At 37.0% G+C, this 18,772-nt stretch overlaps 1 protein-coding gene across 2 annotated transcripts in view; it reads right to left on the bottom strand.

Moving 5' to 3' along the window:
- The window catches only part of DACH2 (dachshund family transcription factor 2), a gene marked incomplete at both ends in the record, with an annotated part of 550,140 nt that overhangs the window by 119,896 nt on the left and 411,472 nt on the right, over positions 1-18,772 (bottom strand). The gene's annotated exons all lie outside the window — the stretch shown is intronic.

Below are 18,772 nucleotides of genomic sequence, written 5' to 3'. Positions count from 1 at the left end.
GCTCAACCACTGAGCCAAACCGGTTTCGGCAAGAATACACTCATTTTTAAGAGCATGATAAATTAAAAAATATTTAAGAGACAAAATGACCTGTTATTTTGTTCTCAGGTCCAGCCCTCAAAAGGCTAATCTCTTCATACACACCAGGCTTTTGTACAGAATAAGCTGGACAAAATATAAAACCATGGGCCCCAATTTTAAATTGTACTTTCCTTTTCTCATCCATGCTAGAGAGTGAAGTAATGTGTGCATAAATGCTAACTACTATATTATGGCAGTGATCTACAGTGGTATAGATATTTCACTTGGCACTTAGCATACTATGAGGATGGAACCATTGCTTAAACCATATAGAAAAAAAAAATCACAGAATTATTTCCCCTCACATACTTTTAAGGAAAAGTCTTTAAATAGAGATGTACATGGTTTAATTCCAGTCACTTCAGTTGCAGATAGTCTGGCTTAAGAAAACAAAATGTTTGTGTGGACAGTTCCACCTATATGATTGATTTGGCTCATTCATCTAGGGGTCAGTGGTTCAGCTCTCATTCCCATGCTGGTATTGTGACATTAGCATCTCTACCTGGTTGACTATGCCATAGGCTGCCTGAAACATTGATGCTATTTTGTGGCGGAATTTTAGCCTGGGAATTTTGGGCACTCTGTAAAATATGTGCATAAAATTTTTTTTAAAAAAGTAAAAAGAAATCATGCTCATATTCCTAACATTAAACATTGTACTTATTTTCACTTCCTTGAGTTCCCTTCCAGGATTTGTTCATGGAGATACTCATTTTAACATTGTAAAAACCCTGTCATACTGCTTCAGGTATCATATTTATTAAGTGGAATGACTACTTAGTAGTATATTGAGTTTAATGTACTAAAATGTATTAAACATTGGACTTTGAGTTGATTTCAATATTTTTACTATTATAAATTACACCATACCAACAACATTCATTTGAACTATTTCCTTAAAGTCAATTAATTTATGAGTCAAAAAGTTTGAATATTTTTATACTTTTGCTCTCAAGTGCCACATTTACACAAACAGTTTCTATAGTTAAACATTTTTAAGAAAGTATTTTCAGGGCCAATTGGTATTCTTCCTGAAGATTTAAAATGTATTTAAGAAAATTACCTACTAAAATCTCTGCCACCTTTCTACCCACTCATTGACTCCTATGCCAACTCTGAGAATCTATATTCTCCGAAGCACTATTTCAATACCCAATGTGTCAAAGTCAATCTTTAATCCAAAAATGGGATCTTGGCAAGAACCAAGGTGGCAGCATAGGTAAATGCTGGTACTCGCTAGTGCTGCCTCCCATACTACATAAAAATTACAATAAAAAATCAGAGCAACCCAGAACTGTCTGAAATTAGCTGAATGGAAGTTCTACAACTAAAGAAGTAAAGATGAAATCACATTGAGACTGGTAGGAGTGACAGAGGTGTGGAATGCTTTGGTCTGGAACTCACTTGTGTGTTTTTAGTTGGTAGAGATACCTTGGCTTCAGAGGCCTCCCATGAGGAGCAAAAGGCTCCAGCCCCATACCAGACCACTAGTGCAGGGTTCTAGGGCTGAGAAGAAAGTCCCTACAACTATGGGCTGTAAAAACCAGCGGGAATTTTGGTTCAGTGACATTGAGGGTACTGGAGACCCAAGTAATTCCTCTTAAAGGGCCTGTGCATGTACTTACTTGGCCCTGCTTTCTCTGTGTTCCAGCACGGGATGGATATATTGGGGGAACCAAGGACATTTGGGGAGGAACTGGATTGCCTGGCTTTGGGGCAGGAACTCAGGGGCGGCTTTCTTCTAGCCAGGGATGCTCAAGGGGGTCATTGTTCCTATGTTGGGACCTCCCCATCTCAGAGCTGTCTGCAGCCATATCTGACTTTCCATCAGTGTAGCCCACACTGCTAGCTCCACTATAGTGATTCCTGAGACCATGCCCCATGCACCTTGAAGCCCCAACTAAGTTGTTTGCAGCAGTTTTTCCATATGAATGTCCTGTACTGGCTCAAGCTTCAGCCTTTCCTAAAATCTCTTAAATAAGCAGCACCTGGCATCAGTGTTCCCCACACCTATAAATAAGAGGCCCAAATCCTGGCACTAGCACCAGCCTGCCTTGCTTCACAGCTTGGCCTAGTTTGGGCACTTCCAAGCCCAACACAAATAACAACTATCTTTAGATTGCTGGGTAGCTCCTGCTGGGTGGCCCAGTTAGTAGCTGACTTTGTGAATCCTGGGAGGCCCTAGAGTCAGTGCACCTACGTGGAGAGCTTCATACCATACCAGATTACAACTCCATGCATCCACAAGCAAAATATAATATTCAGGGGCAGGCTCAGTAAGCACCAAAGTCCCACTACAGCATGTCCTGCACCATAGGGTATCAGCTGCACAGAAGCTCTTCTATTATAGTCATAGCTGGTCCACACAACCAATTGCCCAGGATGTCAATTCCTCCCAGTGAAGCCAACAGTAATCAAAGCTCAACTGCAACAAGACTCTGTATACATCCCACATAGGCAAGCACCTGGAGTACCCAGATCAAGTAACAGGAGGTTGATCCAATGGGCTCTATAAGACACCTACTATACAAGGCCACTCTATCAAGCCCAGGAGACCTAGCAGCTCTATATAACATATATAAAGACAGGGAAGCAGCCAAAATCAAAGACAAAGAAACATGTCACAAATGAAAGACTTGAAGAAATCTCCAGAAAGAAAACTAAATGATTGGAAGCAAGCAAACTACTAGATACATAGTTCAAAACAATGGTTATAAGGTTGCTTAAGGCCCTAGCCATTTTATCTCAGTGGATAGAGCATCAGCCTTCTACTGAAGGGTCCCAAGTTTGACTCAGGTCAAGGGCACATACCTTAGTTGCAGACTCAGTCCCCAGCCCTGGTAAGGGCACACATGCAGGAGGCAACCAATAGATGTATCTCCCTCACATAGATCTCTCTCTCTCTCTCTCTCTCTCTCTCTCTCTCTCTCTCTCTATCTCTCAATCTCTATCTCTATTTCTTTATTTCTATCTCTCCTTTCTACTCTCTCTGAAAATCAATGGCAAAATGTCATTAGAGAGGGATTAACAACAACAACAAAAATATGGTTGCTCAAGAATTTTAATGAGAACTTCAAGGGACTCAAAGAAAGATTCAGGGGACTAAGTAAAACTTTCATAGATTTTAGTGAGAATGTATACATACAAAAGAAGCAGTCATAAATTGAGCATACACTAACTGAAATAAATAATGATTTACAAAGATTCAACAGTAGAGAATTCTGAAAATCAAATCAATAATTTAGAATATGAGGAAGCAAAGAACATCCAATCAGAACAGTAAAAAGAAAAAGGAATAATCCGCCGAAACCGGTTTGGCTCAATGGATAGAGCATCGGCTTGGGACCTTGGTTGTGGGCATATCCCCAGTAGGGGGTGTGCAAGAGGCAGCTGATCGATGACTCTCTCTCATTGATGTTCCTAACTCTCTATCTCTCTCCCTTCCTCTCTGTACAAAATCAATAAAATATATTTAAAAAAAGAAAAAGGAATAATCCGAAAATATGAAGATAGGGTACAGAGCCTCTTGGACAACTTTAAGAATATCAACATTCACCTCCTGGGGTTGCTAGAAGAATAGAGGGAGCATTAAATTGAAAATGTATTTGAAGAAATAATGACAAGGAACTTCCCCTACCTGGTGAAAGAAATAAACTTACAAGTCCAAGAAGTGCAAAGAGTTCCAAACAAGATGAACCCAAGTAGGCACACACCAAGGGTTTAAGACAAAGAGAGATTACTAGTAAAAGCAGGAAGAGAAAAGCAGTTAGTTACCTACAAGGTAGCACCCATTGTACTGTCAGCTGATTTCTAAACAGAAACTTTGCAGGTCAGAAGGGAGTAAGAAGAAATATTCAATGTGATGAAAAACAAGGACCTACAACCAATATTTATCTACCCAGGAGAGCTATCATTTAGAATTAAAGGTCACATAAAGAGCTTCACAGGCAAGAAAAAGCTAAAGTAGTGCATCATCACCCAAGCAGTATTACATGAAATGTTGAAGGGCAGTTTTTAAGAAGAGGAAGGACAAGACTAAGAAGAAGACACGAAGAGGAAAAAGAAGAGGAAGAGGAAGAAATATGAACAATAAAATGCCAATAAGTACATGTCTATCAATAATTGAATCTAAAAATCAAAATAAATGAATAAAGAATCTAATGAACAAAATAAACTGATGAATAAAATAAATAAAACCAAAGGTATGGTAACTTGAAACAGACTCACAAATCTCAGAGGGAGAAGGATGGAGGGAAGGGAGAAATTAATTGAAAATCTTATTTGCATATGTGTATTACCTATGGATACAGACAATAGGTTGGTGAAGGCCTGGGGTGGGGCAGAAAATGAGTGGAGGCGGGCAATTGGGAGAAAAAGGGCAAAATCTATAACACTCTCAAAAATAAAGATTTTTCAAAAATAGAGGTCTTTGCCAGTCTTCAACCAGATGAGTTTCAGACAAGGAAAGACCAGATTTTGTAGCATCATATGTAAGGGCTGAGGGGTACCTGATCCTGCCTGTATGGACAAAGATTTTCCAATCAAAGGGCGAACTGATAAGTAGATAACTGTTCAGGTCTTACTATAAGCCATTCAGATTCCATTCATGGAAGCTTAGGAGGTAGGAAATTCGGTTTAACTGGATATACTGGCTTAATGGACCAGAAATAGTTTACCTTAATCATGAGGAGATTTGGTGTGTTCATTCAAAACAGGCAACTCCCTGTGATTATACCAATTGTTCTCTCTTTTTTTCCAGATGTATTTTGTTTTATAGGCTAAGAGCAGGGAAGCAATTTATATTTGGTGCATTGACATAAATCAGCATTCACAAATTTGAAATTCCAATTAAAATCAATAAGACATTGTTAGGCTGTAATGAGCAGGAATGGTGTGGTAAGGGGAATCTACACTAATAAAAGAGGGAAAATGCCAATTGACAGTACCTACTGATCATAGGCTTAACAGGCCAAAACCTAAAATTATTTAAAGTGGATAAAAAATAAATCAATTAGTAAGACTCAACATACAAATACCAAACACCATGCTTAACCTTAATACTTTCATATTGTCAGACTGGTCCTCATTTTCTTAATGTGATTGCTGTTAAGAATGAGTAAAGGGAACTGATAAAACATTGATATCACAATGAAGGGTATCAGAATAATTTTATAATGAGTGTTCATCATCCTTCCTTATGGTTGGTAATCTACATTAATAAAAGAGAAACATACAAATTGATCATCACTCTGCTAGCAATAGCTAATCAGGAGGGAATATCTAAATTAGAAGGACAAAGATGATGGCTTCCCAGCTGCTCCAAGCATGGAGTTGCTGTGCAGGGCAGGACACCTGCTATGAGAGGGCAAGGTGAAGTGATCTACATGAGCACTCCTGCCACAGTGAAGATGAAGACTGCAGACTCTGGAGTCTGCAACAAAGAAGATGGAAGAGGGCAGACTCCTGCCTGAGTTTGTAGCAAAGACAAAGATGGCAGTCTCTGGCCTGAGTCTTCAGCAAGATGAAGGTGGCAAACTCTGGCAGGAGCAAAGGCCTTGGCCTGGGGTGCCTGAGGAAAACTGGTGCTGTAAACCAAGGGAAGGAAGGCCTATTGCATGAAACTCTTCCTGCAAAGGGCCTCTAGTCATCTATAAAATGTATAAACTACTCATTCTGTGGGTTTGAGTTTCTAAGAATACTGTTTAAATGATTCATATACAAAAAAATAAATGAGTCATATGCAAGGGTTTCATATTTTCACAAATAGGACCATAGTAAGCATTCTGTTATTAGATTGCTGTCTTCTGATTCCAGTAGGATATATCTTTTGAGTTTATGAGGATATAGTAGGAGTTGCTATTATAAATTGAAAAGCACATATGTAAAAGTTATTTATTATGAGAAAATGTAAGTTAATTATTAAATACAAAAAATGGGCTTGGCTGTGGAAAGTATAAATGTCCATAACAGCTGTCCTTATTCTCTGCCTTCTGTAGCTACAACAAAGCAACATTATTTAGATTATTTGAAAATATGGACCTAAATTGATCTTGTTCTCACTAATCTTATATACATAAGGCACAGAGCAAGCAGCCAAATGGGAAGTAATCAACTTCTATGTAACATATGGCCTAAGTCAAGCTTGTTTTCTCACTCATGGAGTATTTTGTTTAACTAATGTCCTAGCTAAATACACATTGCTGGATGAAACTAAATAGCATGTAACCTTTGGTAGTAAAAATATTAAGTCACAATTAAACCATTAAGTGCTTCATTGCTTTCTCTAAATAATAATAAAATAGTGTGTGTAGAGAGAGAGAGAGACAGACAGACGGACAGAACAGAAAGAGACAGAGAAAAACTAATTTACGGTTTAGAACATTCCAAAGTACTAATTTATGAATAGAGAATTAAGAATGTTCAGAGTTGTTAAAATTACAAACCTTGTCATATTATACTTTGAGTTGTTTTTCTTAAATGCATTCATAATATTGTATATTCAGCAATTTTCTAGATTGATGCAGATTGGTAATAAAAACATGTACTGTAGTGGAATTTAAACTGGTATTTGTAGAAAATATATAGCAAGTATTCATCTAAAACTGTTGAAGAAGTCTTTATTTTTTTAAACAATTTATCCTTTAATAAGCCCCATCCTAGGGCTATGTGGGTTAGTAGTTTCAAGTTTCTTCGGAGGTAAAATAATGGTTCATTGGTGGTCTTCTAGTAATTCAATCTTCAATACAGTAGCCACTTTGTACATGGTTATTTAAATTTGAATGTTCATAATTAAAATGGAATAAAATAAAAACTCCTGCTCTTCAGTTGCACTATTCTCATTTCAACTGTTCAAAACTCACATATGGATAGTAACTACCATACTGTAAAGCACATTTATAGATAATTTTATTCATTGCAGAAAATTATATTAGATAGTGCTATTCTAGATTGTAAGGGGTCACAGTTTAGTTTTTAGTAAAACAATTTACTAAAACATCTTCAGTTTAACATACCCAATAATAAATAGACCGTTAATCAATTGAAGAGAACTAGCTCTTTTATTCTCTATATCTGGAAGTTGTAAAATTTGTTTAAATGGGAAAAGTTTGTGTTCCTAATGTGTCAGGTGCTATTCTGCCTAATAAGTATCACTGCCCTCTCTCTATCTTTTCATTCCCTGCTAAAATTGCCCAATTCCTGGAATATATTTTGCATTGGTTTTATTTCCATTCACACTGCCACTGCCTTCATTTGCACCCTCATTCCTCTTTCATTTGCACTATCTCAAGAGACCCTTAACTGATTTTTTCCTACTTCTAGGCTCTTCTCAGAGTGACTCTTGTCACTATAGGGGAGGGGAGGTGGGTGGGAAGTAATTAACCAAGGACTTTGTATGCATATATGCATGGCCCAAGGACACAGACAATGGGGTGATGAGGGCCTGGGGCTGGAGTTGGGGGTGGGCTGGAGGGGGTCAATGGGGAATAAAGGGAGACATGTACTACTTTGAACAATAAAGAATTATGTTTTTTTAAAAATAGCAGAAGCTAGCTTTTGCTCATCTTTACATTTGTATTGCTGATAGTGTTACTAATGTGGAGTTATGTGGATATTAGTCAACTCAAATGTTTGCTAAATAAATTTTAAAATGGACAAAAATAAATAAATATAAAAGGTGGATTATCAGGAAGGAAAATTGGAAAAATAGGTGAATAGGGTTGTTTGTGTGTGTGTGTGTGTGTGTGTGTGTGTGTGTGCAGCAGGCGGGTGGAGGGGGACTAAGCAGAGTAGTATACAGAAAGCAGGAGTATTTTATTTCCATGCTCATAATGTTTACAAGCAATAAACACTAGTAGTAGGGAATGAATATAGACCAGCATGTTCTACCATTGTTCTATCAATGTATCAACATCATTCTAATTAAGAGATAATGGCCATCTCCATACTTTTATTATTACCACTAGAGGCCTGATGCATAAAATTCTTGCAAGAGTAGCCCTTCCTTCCCCTGGCTACAGGTACTGGTTTCCATTTGGAACCCAGGACCCTGGCTTCCCTCACAGCCTGGCTTTGTCTGGAACATCATATGGTCTCATTAGCATATTATGCTTTTATTATTATAGATCATCATTATGATAATCATCACCATCATCACTCTAAAGTATATAGAGTCAAGTCCAAAAGTTTTTAAAAAGAATAGTTATTGTAACAGTTTATAACTTGGATTTTATGGGAACTGTTACTTAATAGTATACTTAAGAATAAAAAATTAAGTATTCATCACAGGCTTACCCAAATAAATTACATACTCTTATAATCTTGTTAGAATTAGGCTGTCATGTTTCAGAAAAAAAAAAAGTAATCCTGGCCAGTGTGGCTCAGTGGTTGGATGACAATCTATGAACTAGGAGGTCATACTTCGATTCCCAGTCAGGGCACATGAGCCAGTTGTGGGCTTGATTCCCAGTGTGGGGCATGCAGAAGGCAGCCAATCAGTGATTAACTCTCATCACTGATGTTTCCATTTCTCTCTCCCTCTCCCTTCCTCTCTGCAATCAATATATATATATATATATATATATATATATATATATATATATATATATATAATGTAAAAGACAGAGTCTCAGTACATTTGTTTCTAAATTAAAATGCTACAAGATGTACATATTCCTTGTGTGACACTTTAAAGCACAGTGGGTGAAACCTGAACATTGCATTATAGAGATTCAAAGATTAATACATCTACATAGGGAATTAAATTACATTTAATGAAGGTACAGTGCTCTCCTATAATCTGCCAAGTGTGATGACAGGGTTGAGGAAATGCTTATACACTGTTAGTTTTTCATATCTTGAAAAATGTTCTGGTTAAAACAAATTTTGCTGTAGACATTGGAAGAAAATGGGGATTTTCCTGATATTATTTTACAATTCCATATACTAACATCATCCCTACAAGTATTAATATTACCTGTCATAGTAGTCTTTTAAAGTATAGAAAATTACTGTGGGGAACTATAAAGTGGTCTATAGGCAATAGAATTCATTTTGTCCAGAAACCTAAAATGAATTTTGTAGCAAATGAGTAGAGGTAATTATTACTCATACAAATTATCTTGTTTGGATTTCATCTGTCTGTATTCCATGGAGTGGTGACTTTAGAGTGATCTTACTTAGGATACAATTGTCAATTGGCAAAGTTCTAAAAAACTAGTGGCAGATAGAGACATATGCAAAATAGAGAAGGAAAGATTATATCCTCCCAAAATTGTGATAGTATAGTATAAATAGAATCAGACAGACGTGGAGTTGAATCTTGGTTCCACCAATTAATAGATCTAGGTTTTGAAAAGGATACTAAAGCTCTTCGAGTCTAAGTTTCCTGATCTACACTAATAAAAGAGAAACATGCAAATTAACTACCACTCCGCTACACCCACAAACCAATCAGGAGTGAGTATGGTAGCTGCCATGGAGCTAGAGTGAGCAGGAGGCTTGGGTTGCCCCTGGAGATGGAGGTATCCAAGCTTCCCACCCTGGCTGACCCTGGCCTCCCCTCAAAGCTACAAAGTTTCAATTTTAGAAGATAAATAAATCCCAGATACCTGCTTCCAGTGGGCCCTGGCCTATGTTCAAGGAGGTGCTGAAAAAAGAGAAAAAGGAAAAAAGCCCCTTATCCAGGCTGGCCACACCCCCATGGGGTGAGGGTCCCCGCTAGGGGGCTTGGCCAGCCTGCAAACAGCCATTATCCCTCACCCAGGGTGGTCAGGCACCCCAGCTGGATGCCCCACCCTGAAGACGTGTGGCCAGCCTGAAAACAGCCCTCAGCCCCTCACCCAAGCTGGCCACTCCCCAATGGCCTGATCCATGTAAATAGGCAGTCAAACATCCCTCAAGGGGTCCCAGGTTGGAGAGGGTACAGGCTAGAACATTGCATTATAGAGATTCAAAGATTAATACATCTACATAGGGAATTAAATTACATTTAATGAAGGTACACAAATTTCGTGCATCAGGACTTTAGTATTTAATAAATCTCTATATAAAGGCTAATAAGCAAAGTGTCCCCTTGGGAATTCGACCAGGAGACTGATGTGCTCTGACCACAAGGAGGAGGCATAGAAGGAAGGAAGGCCCCAGCAGGCTGCTGGGAAAGGAAGACCCACACTGGCAGCCAGCAGCTAAGGAAGGGAAGCCCTGGTCAGCAGTTGGAAGCTGGAGAAGGAAGTCCCTGGTCCACAGCTGGCAGCTAAGAAAGGAAGGCCCCGGCTGGCTCTGATAACCAGCCAAGCCTAAGGACCTTATGCATGTATGAATTTCATGCACCGGGCCTCTACTAGATATTATAATACCTACCTACTTTGTGGTTGCTATAAAGATTAACTGAGAAAGAACATGTAAAACACTTAGCACAAAATTGGGCAATATTAAGCACTAAATATAATTTATTTGGAATATAAAAGACAAAATAAATATTTTAGCTATTAACATCATTAACTTGTCTATAGGATACATTATTTTAATGATACTACTACAAGTGACCCCAGTAATTAAGTAAGTAGTCCACAATGGTAAAAATCCATTATTTTTGCAGGTAGTACATTTATTTGTATGGATATATATATATATATATATATATATATAAACATATTATCATTAAGACATATATTCAGGTATGTAATGAAAAGAAAGAATGCCAATTGTGACTTTACTGGGCTATTTCCAACAATATAGCAAGTGGTTCAGCAGATGTATTTACTGCCAAGCCTTGCCAAGAATTTGAAATATGCCTATTAATTTAGCAATTCCAAATCTGTACATCAGTCAGTCACACTTAAAAATATGCCTGTCACTGTCTGGGTGAATGAATTTATTGATAATTCTATCAAATAAAGAGGGAATATGCAAATTGGCCACCACACTGTAACAAAATGGCTGCCCCTACAGCGAAGGCAGGAATTCTGTAACACAAGATGTCTGTGCCCACAGCAGAGGTGGGGATCCTGTAACATAAGATGGTTGCGCCCAGAGAGGTATGTAATTTACACTGATTCAATTGAAAGTCAGCACTTAGTATGTAGGTAACAAAGATGAAAGAGAAACCCACTCTTTAAGCGGTGCTCTATTATATAAAAGGTTAAAGATAAATCTATTCAGCAATGGAAGAGAACAGAGTCACCAGAAATCAATCCAAGCCATTGTGTTCAATTAATATTTGACAAAGGAGGCAACAGCATACAATGGAATCAAGACAGTCTCTTCAGTAAATGGTGTTGGGAAAATTGGACAGGTTCATGCAAAAAAGTAAAACTACACCACTAACTTACACCTTACACAACAATAAACTCAAAATGGATAAAACACATATAATTTGTAAAACCATAAAAGTCATAGAAGAAAACATGGGCAGCAAAATCTCAGACATCTCTCATAGCAATATGATTACTGATGCATATCATAAGGCAAGGGAAACTAAGGAGAAAATTTAAAAATGTGACTACATCAAAATATAAAGCTTCTGTATAGCAAGAGGAACCATCAACAAAATGAAATGGGAACCCACTGCATAGAAGAATATATTTGTCAATGATTTATTTGATAAGGAGTTAATATACAAAAAAAAAAGGGAACTCATACAATTTAACAAAAGGATGAAAAACAATGAAATTTTAAAAATGGGAAAAGGATGTAGACACTTCTCCAAAGTAGAAATGCAGATGGCCAAGAGACATAAGAAAAAATGCTTAAAGTCAGACAGATGCCAATTAAAAGACAAGAAGACATCAATCCTCACACCTGTCAGAATGTCCATCACTAACAAATTAACAAATGACAAGTGCTGGTGGGGATGTGAAGGAAAAGGAACCCTAGCACAATGTTGGTGGGAGTGCAGACTGTTGCAGCCACTATGGAAAACAGTGTGGAGTTTCCTCAAAAAATAAAAAATGGAACTCCCATTTGACCCAGTGACCCCACTTCTAGGAATATATCCTAAGGAACCTGAAACACCAATCAGCAAGTATGTATGCACCTCTATTTTCATAGCAGCTCAATTTACAACAGCTAAGATCTGGAATCACCCCAAATGCCTATCAGTAGATGAGGGGATTAAAAAAAAAAACACAAAACTGTGGTACATTTATACCATAGAATACTATGCAGCAGTAAAAACAAAAACAAAAAACAAAAAAAACAAAAAAAACACTTTTTTTTAAGACAGTGTGGTGGGACCTGGAAAATATTGTGCTAAGTGAAATAAGCCAGACAATGAAAGAAAAGTATCACATAATCTCATTCATATGTGAAATTGTAATAAATAAATAGATAAATAAATAAATGAACTGATGAACAAAATAGATCCAGAAACATAAACATGGAACATATTGATGAATCTCAGAGGGTAGGCAGGTTGGGTGGGTGGTAAGAGATTAATCAAATAACTATGGCTAACTCATGAACACAGAAAACAGTGTGGTGAAGGCCTGGAAGAGGGGGCAGGTGAGGGCTAGAAGGGGTCAATGGGGAAAAAAGAGTATATCTGAATTACTTTCAAGTATAAAGATAAATTGAAAAAGAGAAAAGTCCACCAAATCTTGTAAAAATATATTTAACCAGGTAATAAAATATACTAAGTTGTCCTATTTTGTTATTTTCCATTTCATTTCAGAGGTAACTCTTATGCATTTACTTATTTAGCCTGCTACATCTATGTCAAAATGCCTGCAGATCACATGCTTCTGGAAGTTAAATTCATAAAAATATACGTGTTATGTAATTATTCCTACAAATAAACAAGTTTGTTGATCAAATGAAAATAAATTATTTACATTTCTACTACTGGTATTTGTAAATAACACAAAAATTATTATTCATACATTTTTCCAAGTAAAGAAATATTTCCAAACACTGTTTTCTTACTAATCTGTTTTTCTTTTTTGATGTTTAGTTTGTTTTCCAATTTTGAAGCATATTTTAAATTTGGCAGTAGACAAAATAAATATTGTACAGTCTGTTGTTTGATTGGGAAGAAAAATCAATGATATTTTGTCTTGGATACAGAATGTGTGTACCTTATTTCAAATGAAAATATTCCATTTATTGTCATAAAATATAATGGCCTAAAAAGATTTCAAGGCTACAGTACTCGTTGGGAATATACCATCTAAAAATGTATTAATATTTTCATATATTAACACCTTCATCTTTGTATTTTTTATCTTTAAAATATGTTTTAGCTTAGCCAGTGTGGCTCCGAGGTTGAGCATTGACCAAGGAGGTTGTGGTTCGATTCCAGGTCAGGGCACATGCCTGGGTTGTAAGCTTGATCCCCAGTGTGGGGCATGCAGAAGGAAGCCGATCAATGATTCTTTCTCATAATTGATGTTTCTATCTCTCTTCTTTCCTCTCAGAAATCAAGAAATATATTTTAAAGATAAAGTAAAATATGGGTTTTATTTTTACCATGTGCCACCTTGATTATCTTTAAAAAATATTAACAGCTTGCATCCTCATATCAATGCCCAGCTACAAATTCCAAATGTTTTGTCACATTTCTTGTAAACAATGCCATCTGCCAGAGGTGGCATTTCATGGCTGTTTACCCTGACTCCCTCCAAGAATTCATCTGCCACTCTCTGATGCTGCCTGAATAAAGGGGATTAAGACTCTGATGCAACAGAGACTATTGATAATTTGATATAATTGGGAAGAAATGAAGATAAATGAGGTTGAGGATGGAGAGGCAATTAGTTGAGCTGCCTGTACAGCTGTGTTCTCAGCCTAGTTCCCCTGGTCTTTTCTTTAGTGAGGTATGTTCAAATTAACCATAATGACAAACACACTTGTCCCAAAGCTCTTGTACTCTATAAAACTTGAGAATTCACAATTCACTTTTTACTCTTGATAACTGAGTTAGTTGTTTGATGAAGTTATTTCAACATGGTCTCCTAATGCCTTATCACATAGGACTATTATGCCTGAAATAATCAGGAATAACCCTCCCCGCCCCCCCACACACACACACCATTTCCACATTTTAAGTTGCTATAGGGCTACTATTTACAACCTGAGTATATGAAAAGCCTCTTTTACCTTAATTATGGCCCAATATTTAGGACAGTTTGGCCATGCTTTCAATTTTGCATGATTAGAAGCCAAGCAAACTCTTCAGAATCAATGAAAAGAAGCTCTCTTTTAATTTTAGGAAAGCAATCTGCAAATAGCATTATTTTTTTTATAGTTTTCCATGAAAAATCAGGGCTGACTTTGCAAACAAGTTGTAAGAAATATTTAGACATTAGCAAAACTAGTATTTTCAAGGATAAATTTTACATATTTATAGAAGGTCCTTATTATTGTCATAATTATGCTTTCTAAATGAAAATGGAAACTCAGTAAAACTTTAACTACTAAAATATTTAGGCACTGACTAACTTAATTCTCAGATCCCTTTTTCTACCATAGAAATGGTTATGCTGAGTATTTAGTTAAGAATGTTATCACAGGAACTAAATATTTTAAGGTCCAATATTTCTATTGGTAGCTTTTCCTCTATTTGTAATTAAAATTACTATTATTATGCCTATGTTTAATGAAAATCATGTTATTGTCTGCTTCTCTGTTGTTACTCCTTATGAGAAAACAGAAAATCTACACTAATAAATTTAGAATATATTACTAAAGTAATAAAGTGTAGATATCTTTCACCTTTCTATAAAAATGATGTGTGAAGAAGATACAAACTTTTTTCATTTTTTTCACTCACAAAAGAAATTAGATTAAAATTGGTTATTTCAAAACAAACAGTATACTAATTACAAATGCTTATCAATGCAGGGAAATGTGTTCAGTATGATGACTCTATGGTTACATCCTTATTTCTTGAAAAGCAGAAAATTAAACTTTTATTAATTATTTGTGTGAGCTGTCCATTAGAAACATGTTGCTATATAAATTATTTAAATAAATAAAATTAAAAATTAAATTCTTCAAGCATAGCAACCATATTTTAAGTGATATGTGATCACATATGGCTAGAGGCTATCATATTGAACAGCATGAAAAAACATATCCATAGTAGCAGAAAGTTCTATTAGTCATTGCTAGTCCATATTTCAGACTTACTATCTCCCTATTAATACAAATTAGTAAGATTGAACTGTGGGCAAAACTATGAATTGAAGAACAAATAAATCAAATACTGAGTTTTCAATTTACAAAAGGGTTGATTCAGATTCCTTAAATTTTCTGGCTAAGAGAGAAAGATGCTCCAGTTTAAAGAGTCTCAGTTGATAAACAATTAGAAATACATTGTGATATGTTTACAAAGCACCCATGTCTTTTTAAAATTTTGGGAAACTTTAGTACAGGTTATTGTTTAGATAAATTAGTACCATTTTACCTAAATTGCCTCTTACACAAATCCAGTAGCCAAAATATGAAGTGTAATCATGAGAAGCTATCAAAAAGAAATCTCAGGTTATCAATTATATAAGGAGATGACTGTGATAGCAAAGGACTAATATGATACAATTTCTGGGGACTATTTTCAAAATTAATACTGTACTTAGTTGGTCTGAAAATACACACAGACTTGAATTTATCACATTAGCTGACTAGTTCCACACACTAGTTTAATGTGTGCAACAATCCTATATAATAAAGAGGTAATATGCAAATTGACCATTATGACCTTGCACAAGATGGCCACTCCATGTGGTAACAAGATGGCCACCACAAGATGTCTGGCAAGGGAGTGAAGTTGTGGGGGACCAGGCCTGCAGGGGAGCAGTTAGGTGTTGATCAGGCTGGCAGAGGAGTAGTTGGGGTGTGATCAGGCTGGCAGGCAGAAGCAAGTAGGGGTAATCAGATAGGCAGGCAGCCAAACAGTTGGGAGCCCACACTTCTAGATTGTGAGAGGGACTAAACTGGCAGTCAGACATCTCCCAAGGGGTCCCAGGTTGGAGAGGGTACAGAGACTAGGCTGAGGTTCACTCTCCCAGTGCACGAATTTTGTGCACTGGGCCTATAGTATAATTATTAAAAAATAATAGCAAATTAATATTTCCATCAGAAATAATTTTTCATTGAGTTGTTTCCTTTCTAAAGAATTTACTCCACATTTTTAAAGTTTGTTATTTTCTAATGGTACTGATACTCTGGATTTATAATGTAATTCAGATACTAATATGTAATACATATAATTTTGATCTATAAGCAAATTTTTGTAAGTACTTTCATATATATATATATATATATATATATATATATATATATAAATTTAAAAAATATATATTTTATTAATTTTTTTTTACAGAGAGGAAGGGAGAGGGATAGAAAGTTAGAAACATGGATGAAAGAGAAACATTGATCAGCTGCCTCCTATACACCCCCTACTGGGATATGTTCACAAACAAGGTATATGGACTTCACTGGAATCCAACCCAGGACCCTTTAGTCTGCAGGCCAATGCTCTATCCACTGAGCAACACTGGTTAGGGCTACATATAGTATTTTTTAGGAGGAGAAAAATAAACATCATTTTATTTTGAAATAAAATTATTGAGAATAAATAGCAACTTGACATCCTAACATTTTTAAAGAAATCAAAAAGATCACATCTCTAGAGGAATGCAATTTAAGGGCCTGGGCTTCTGGCTTAGCTTTCATGAATTCAACCCTATACCATTTCACTTCAAAATACCCTGATTTATTTTTCGTCTTTTATATTTTTAAGTTATAAATAACTTTAATTTGAGAATTATAGCACCAAGTTTTCTTAAGTATTTTAAAATCAATTATTATTATTGGAGTTATCAATAAACAAAGAGTAAATTCATAAAATTTTAGCATTGTTTCAAACTTCCAAGGGATTAAATTTGCACTAAAAGGCTAGAGATCCTCATTCTGTCTTCTATGCATTTCAGTTTCTCTTATATAAAAGATTGAGTTGATCTAGATGATCTCAAAGGTGCATTCCAGTCTTGGCATTTAATGTTTCTGTAAATAAATATATACCTTAAAACAAGTAATATAAAAATACAATGGAAAGCAAAACACAAAAAATTGATGAGTAGTTACCTTTTATGGGGAGGTAGAAGAAAAGTAGAAAGGATGTAAATTTTTAATTATCTTTAAGTTCTTGAGATGCATAGTGAGTTCACTGGCATTTACTAGTATATTATTATATTTTAACTAGAGGCCTGGTGCATGAAATTCATGCACAGGGTAGAGGATATCCCTCAGCCCAGCTTGCACCCTCTACAATCTGGGACATCCCTCTCACAATCCAGGATTTCTGGCTCCCAACCACTCTCCTGCCTACCTTCCTGATTGCCCCTAACCACTTCTGCCTGCCAGCCTGATCACCCCAAACCACTCCACTGCCAGCCTGGTCTCCCCTAACTGTCCTCCTCTGTAAGCTTGATCACTCCCAACTGCCCTCCGCTGCTGGCTTGGTCACCCCTAACTTCCCTCCCTTGCCATCCTTGTTGCCCCTAAGTGCCCTCCCATGCTGACCCGATTGCCTCTAACTGATCTCCCCTGACAGCCTAGTTGCCCCTAACTGACCTGCCCTGCAGGCCTTGTCCCTTACAATTTTCCTCCCCTGCAGGCCTGGTAACCACCAACTGTCCTCCTCTGCCAGCCTGGTCACCCCTAACTGCCCTCCCCTGAAGTCCTGATCTCCCGCAACTGCCCTTCCTTGCAGGCCTTGTCCCTCCCAACAGCCATCCCCTGCCATCTTGGTCACTCATAACTGCCCTCCCCTGCCAGCCTGGTGGCCCCAAACTGCCCTCCCATGCAGGCCTGGTCAACCCTAACTGCCCTCCCCTGCTGGCCTTGTCACCCCCAACTGCCCTCCCTTACAAGCCTTGTCCTTCCCAACTATCCTCCTCTACTAGCCTGTTTGCCCACAGCTGCCCTCCTCTGAGAGCCCAGTCACTCTTAACTGCCCTCCCCTGCTAGCCTGCTCACCCACAACTGCCCTCCACTGCTGGCCTGATCACCCACAACTGCCCTCTCCTGCAGGCCATCTTGTGGTGGCCATCTTGTGTCCACATGGGGGCAGCCATCTTTGACAACATGGGGGCAGCCATCTTATGTGTTTTAGTAACAGTCAATTTGCATATTAGGCTTTTGTTTGATAGGATTTTTACATATATATTATCAATGTTGTTGTTTTTTCAAACATTTAAAAATATATAATAAAGGGGAAATACCCACAATGACCTCTACTCTATTTGGGTCTAAGAATTAAATTACTTAATATTAGCATGTGCTACATAAATGTACAGGGCAAAACTTCTTTTAAGTGAATAATGATAGGAGAGGAGTAGTTGATGTGTCCAGATTGTCTAGAGTGCACAAAACTAGCTTGAAATACCTGACATTTCCTTATGAGATAGAAATCTCATATTTTCATCAGTTTTCAAATAAGGCTAACCAAAATGCACAAGAATACTGATTTGTAATTTGTGCACTAAGTCATTCTAAGCCAGAAAAGATAAGCACTGAATAACTCCAAAATTTATATCCACAATAATGTTACTTATCCTTTTAAGTTAAATACCTTAATGAGCAGGTATTGATATATAGTGAACCAGTCTAATCTGCTCTTTTGACCACTCAGCTGCAGAAATTCAAACCCAGCTATCAGGATACACCAATAAGAGGGAGAAACCAAGATGGC

The sequence above is a fragment of the Pipistrellus hanaki genome, assembly GCF_964339955.1.
Source record: "Pipistrellus hanaki genome assembly, chromosome: X".
Classification (NCBI taxonomy): Eukaryota; Metazoa; Chordata; class Mammalia; order Chiroptera; family Vespertilionidae; genus Pipistrellus; species Pipistrellus hanaki.
The sequence above is the reverse complement of the archived record's forward strand: the minus strand, read 5'-3'. Positions and strand labels throughout refer to the sequence as shown.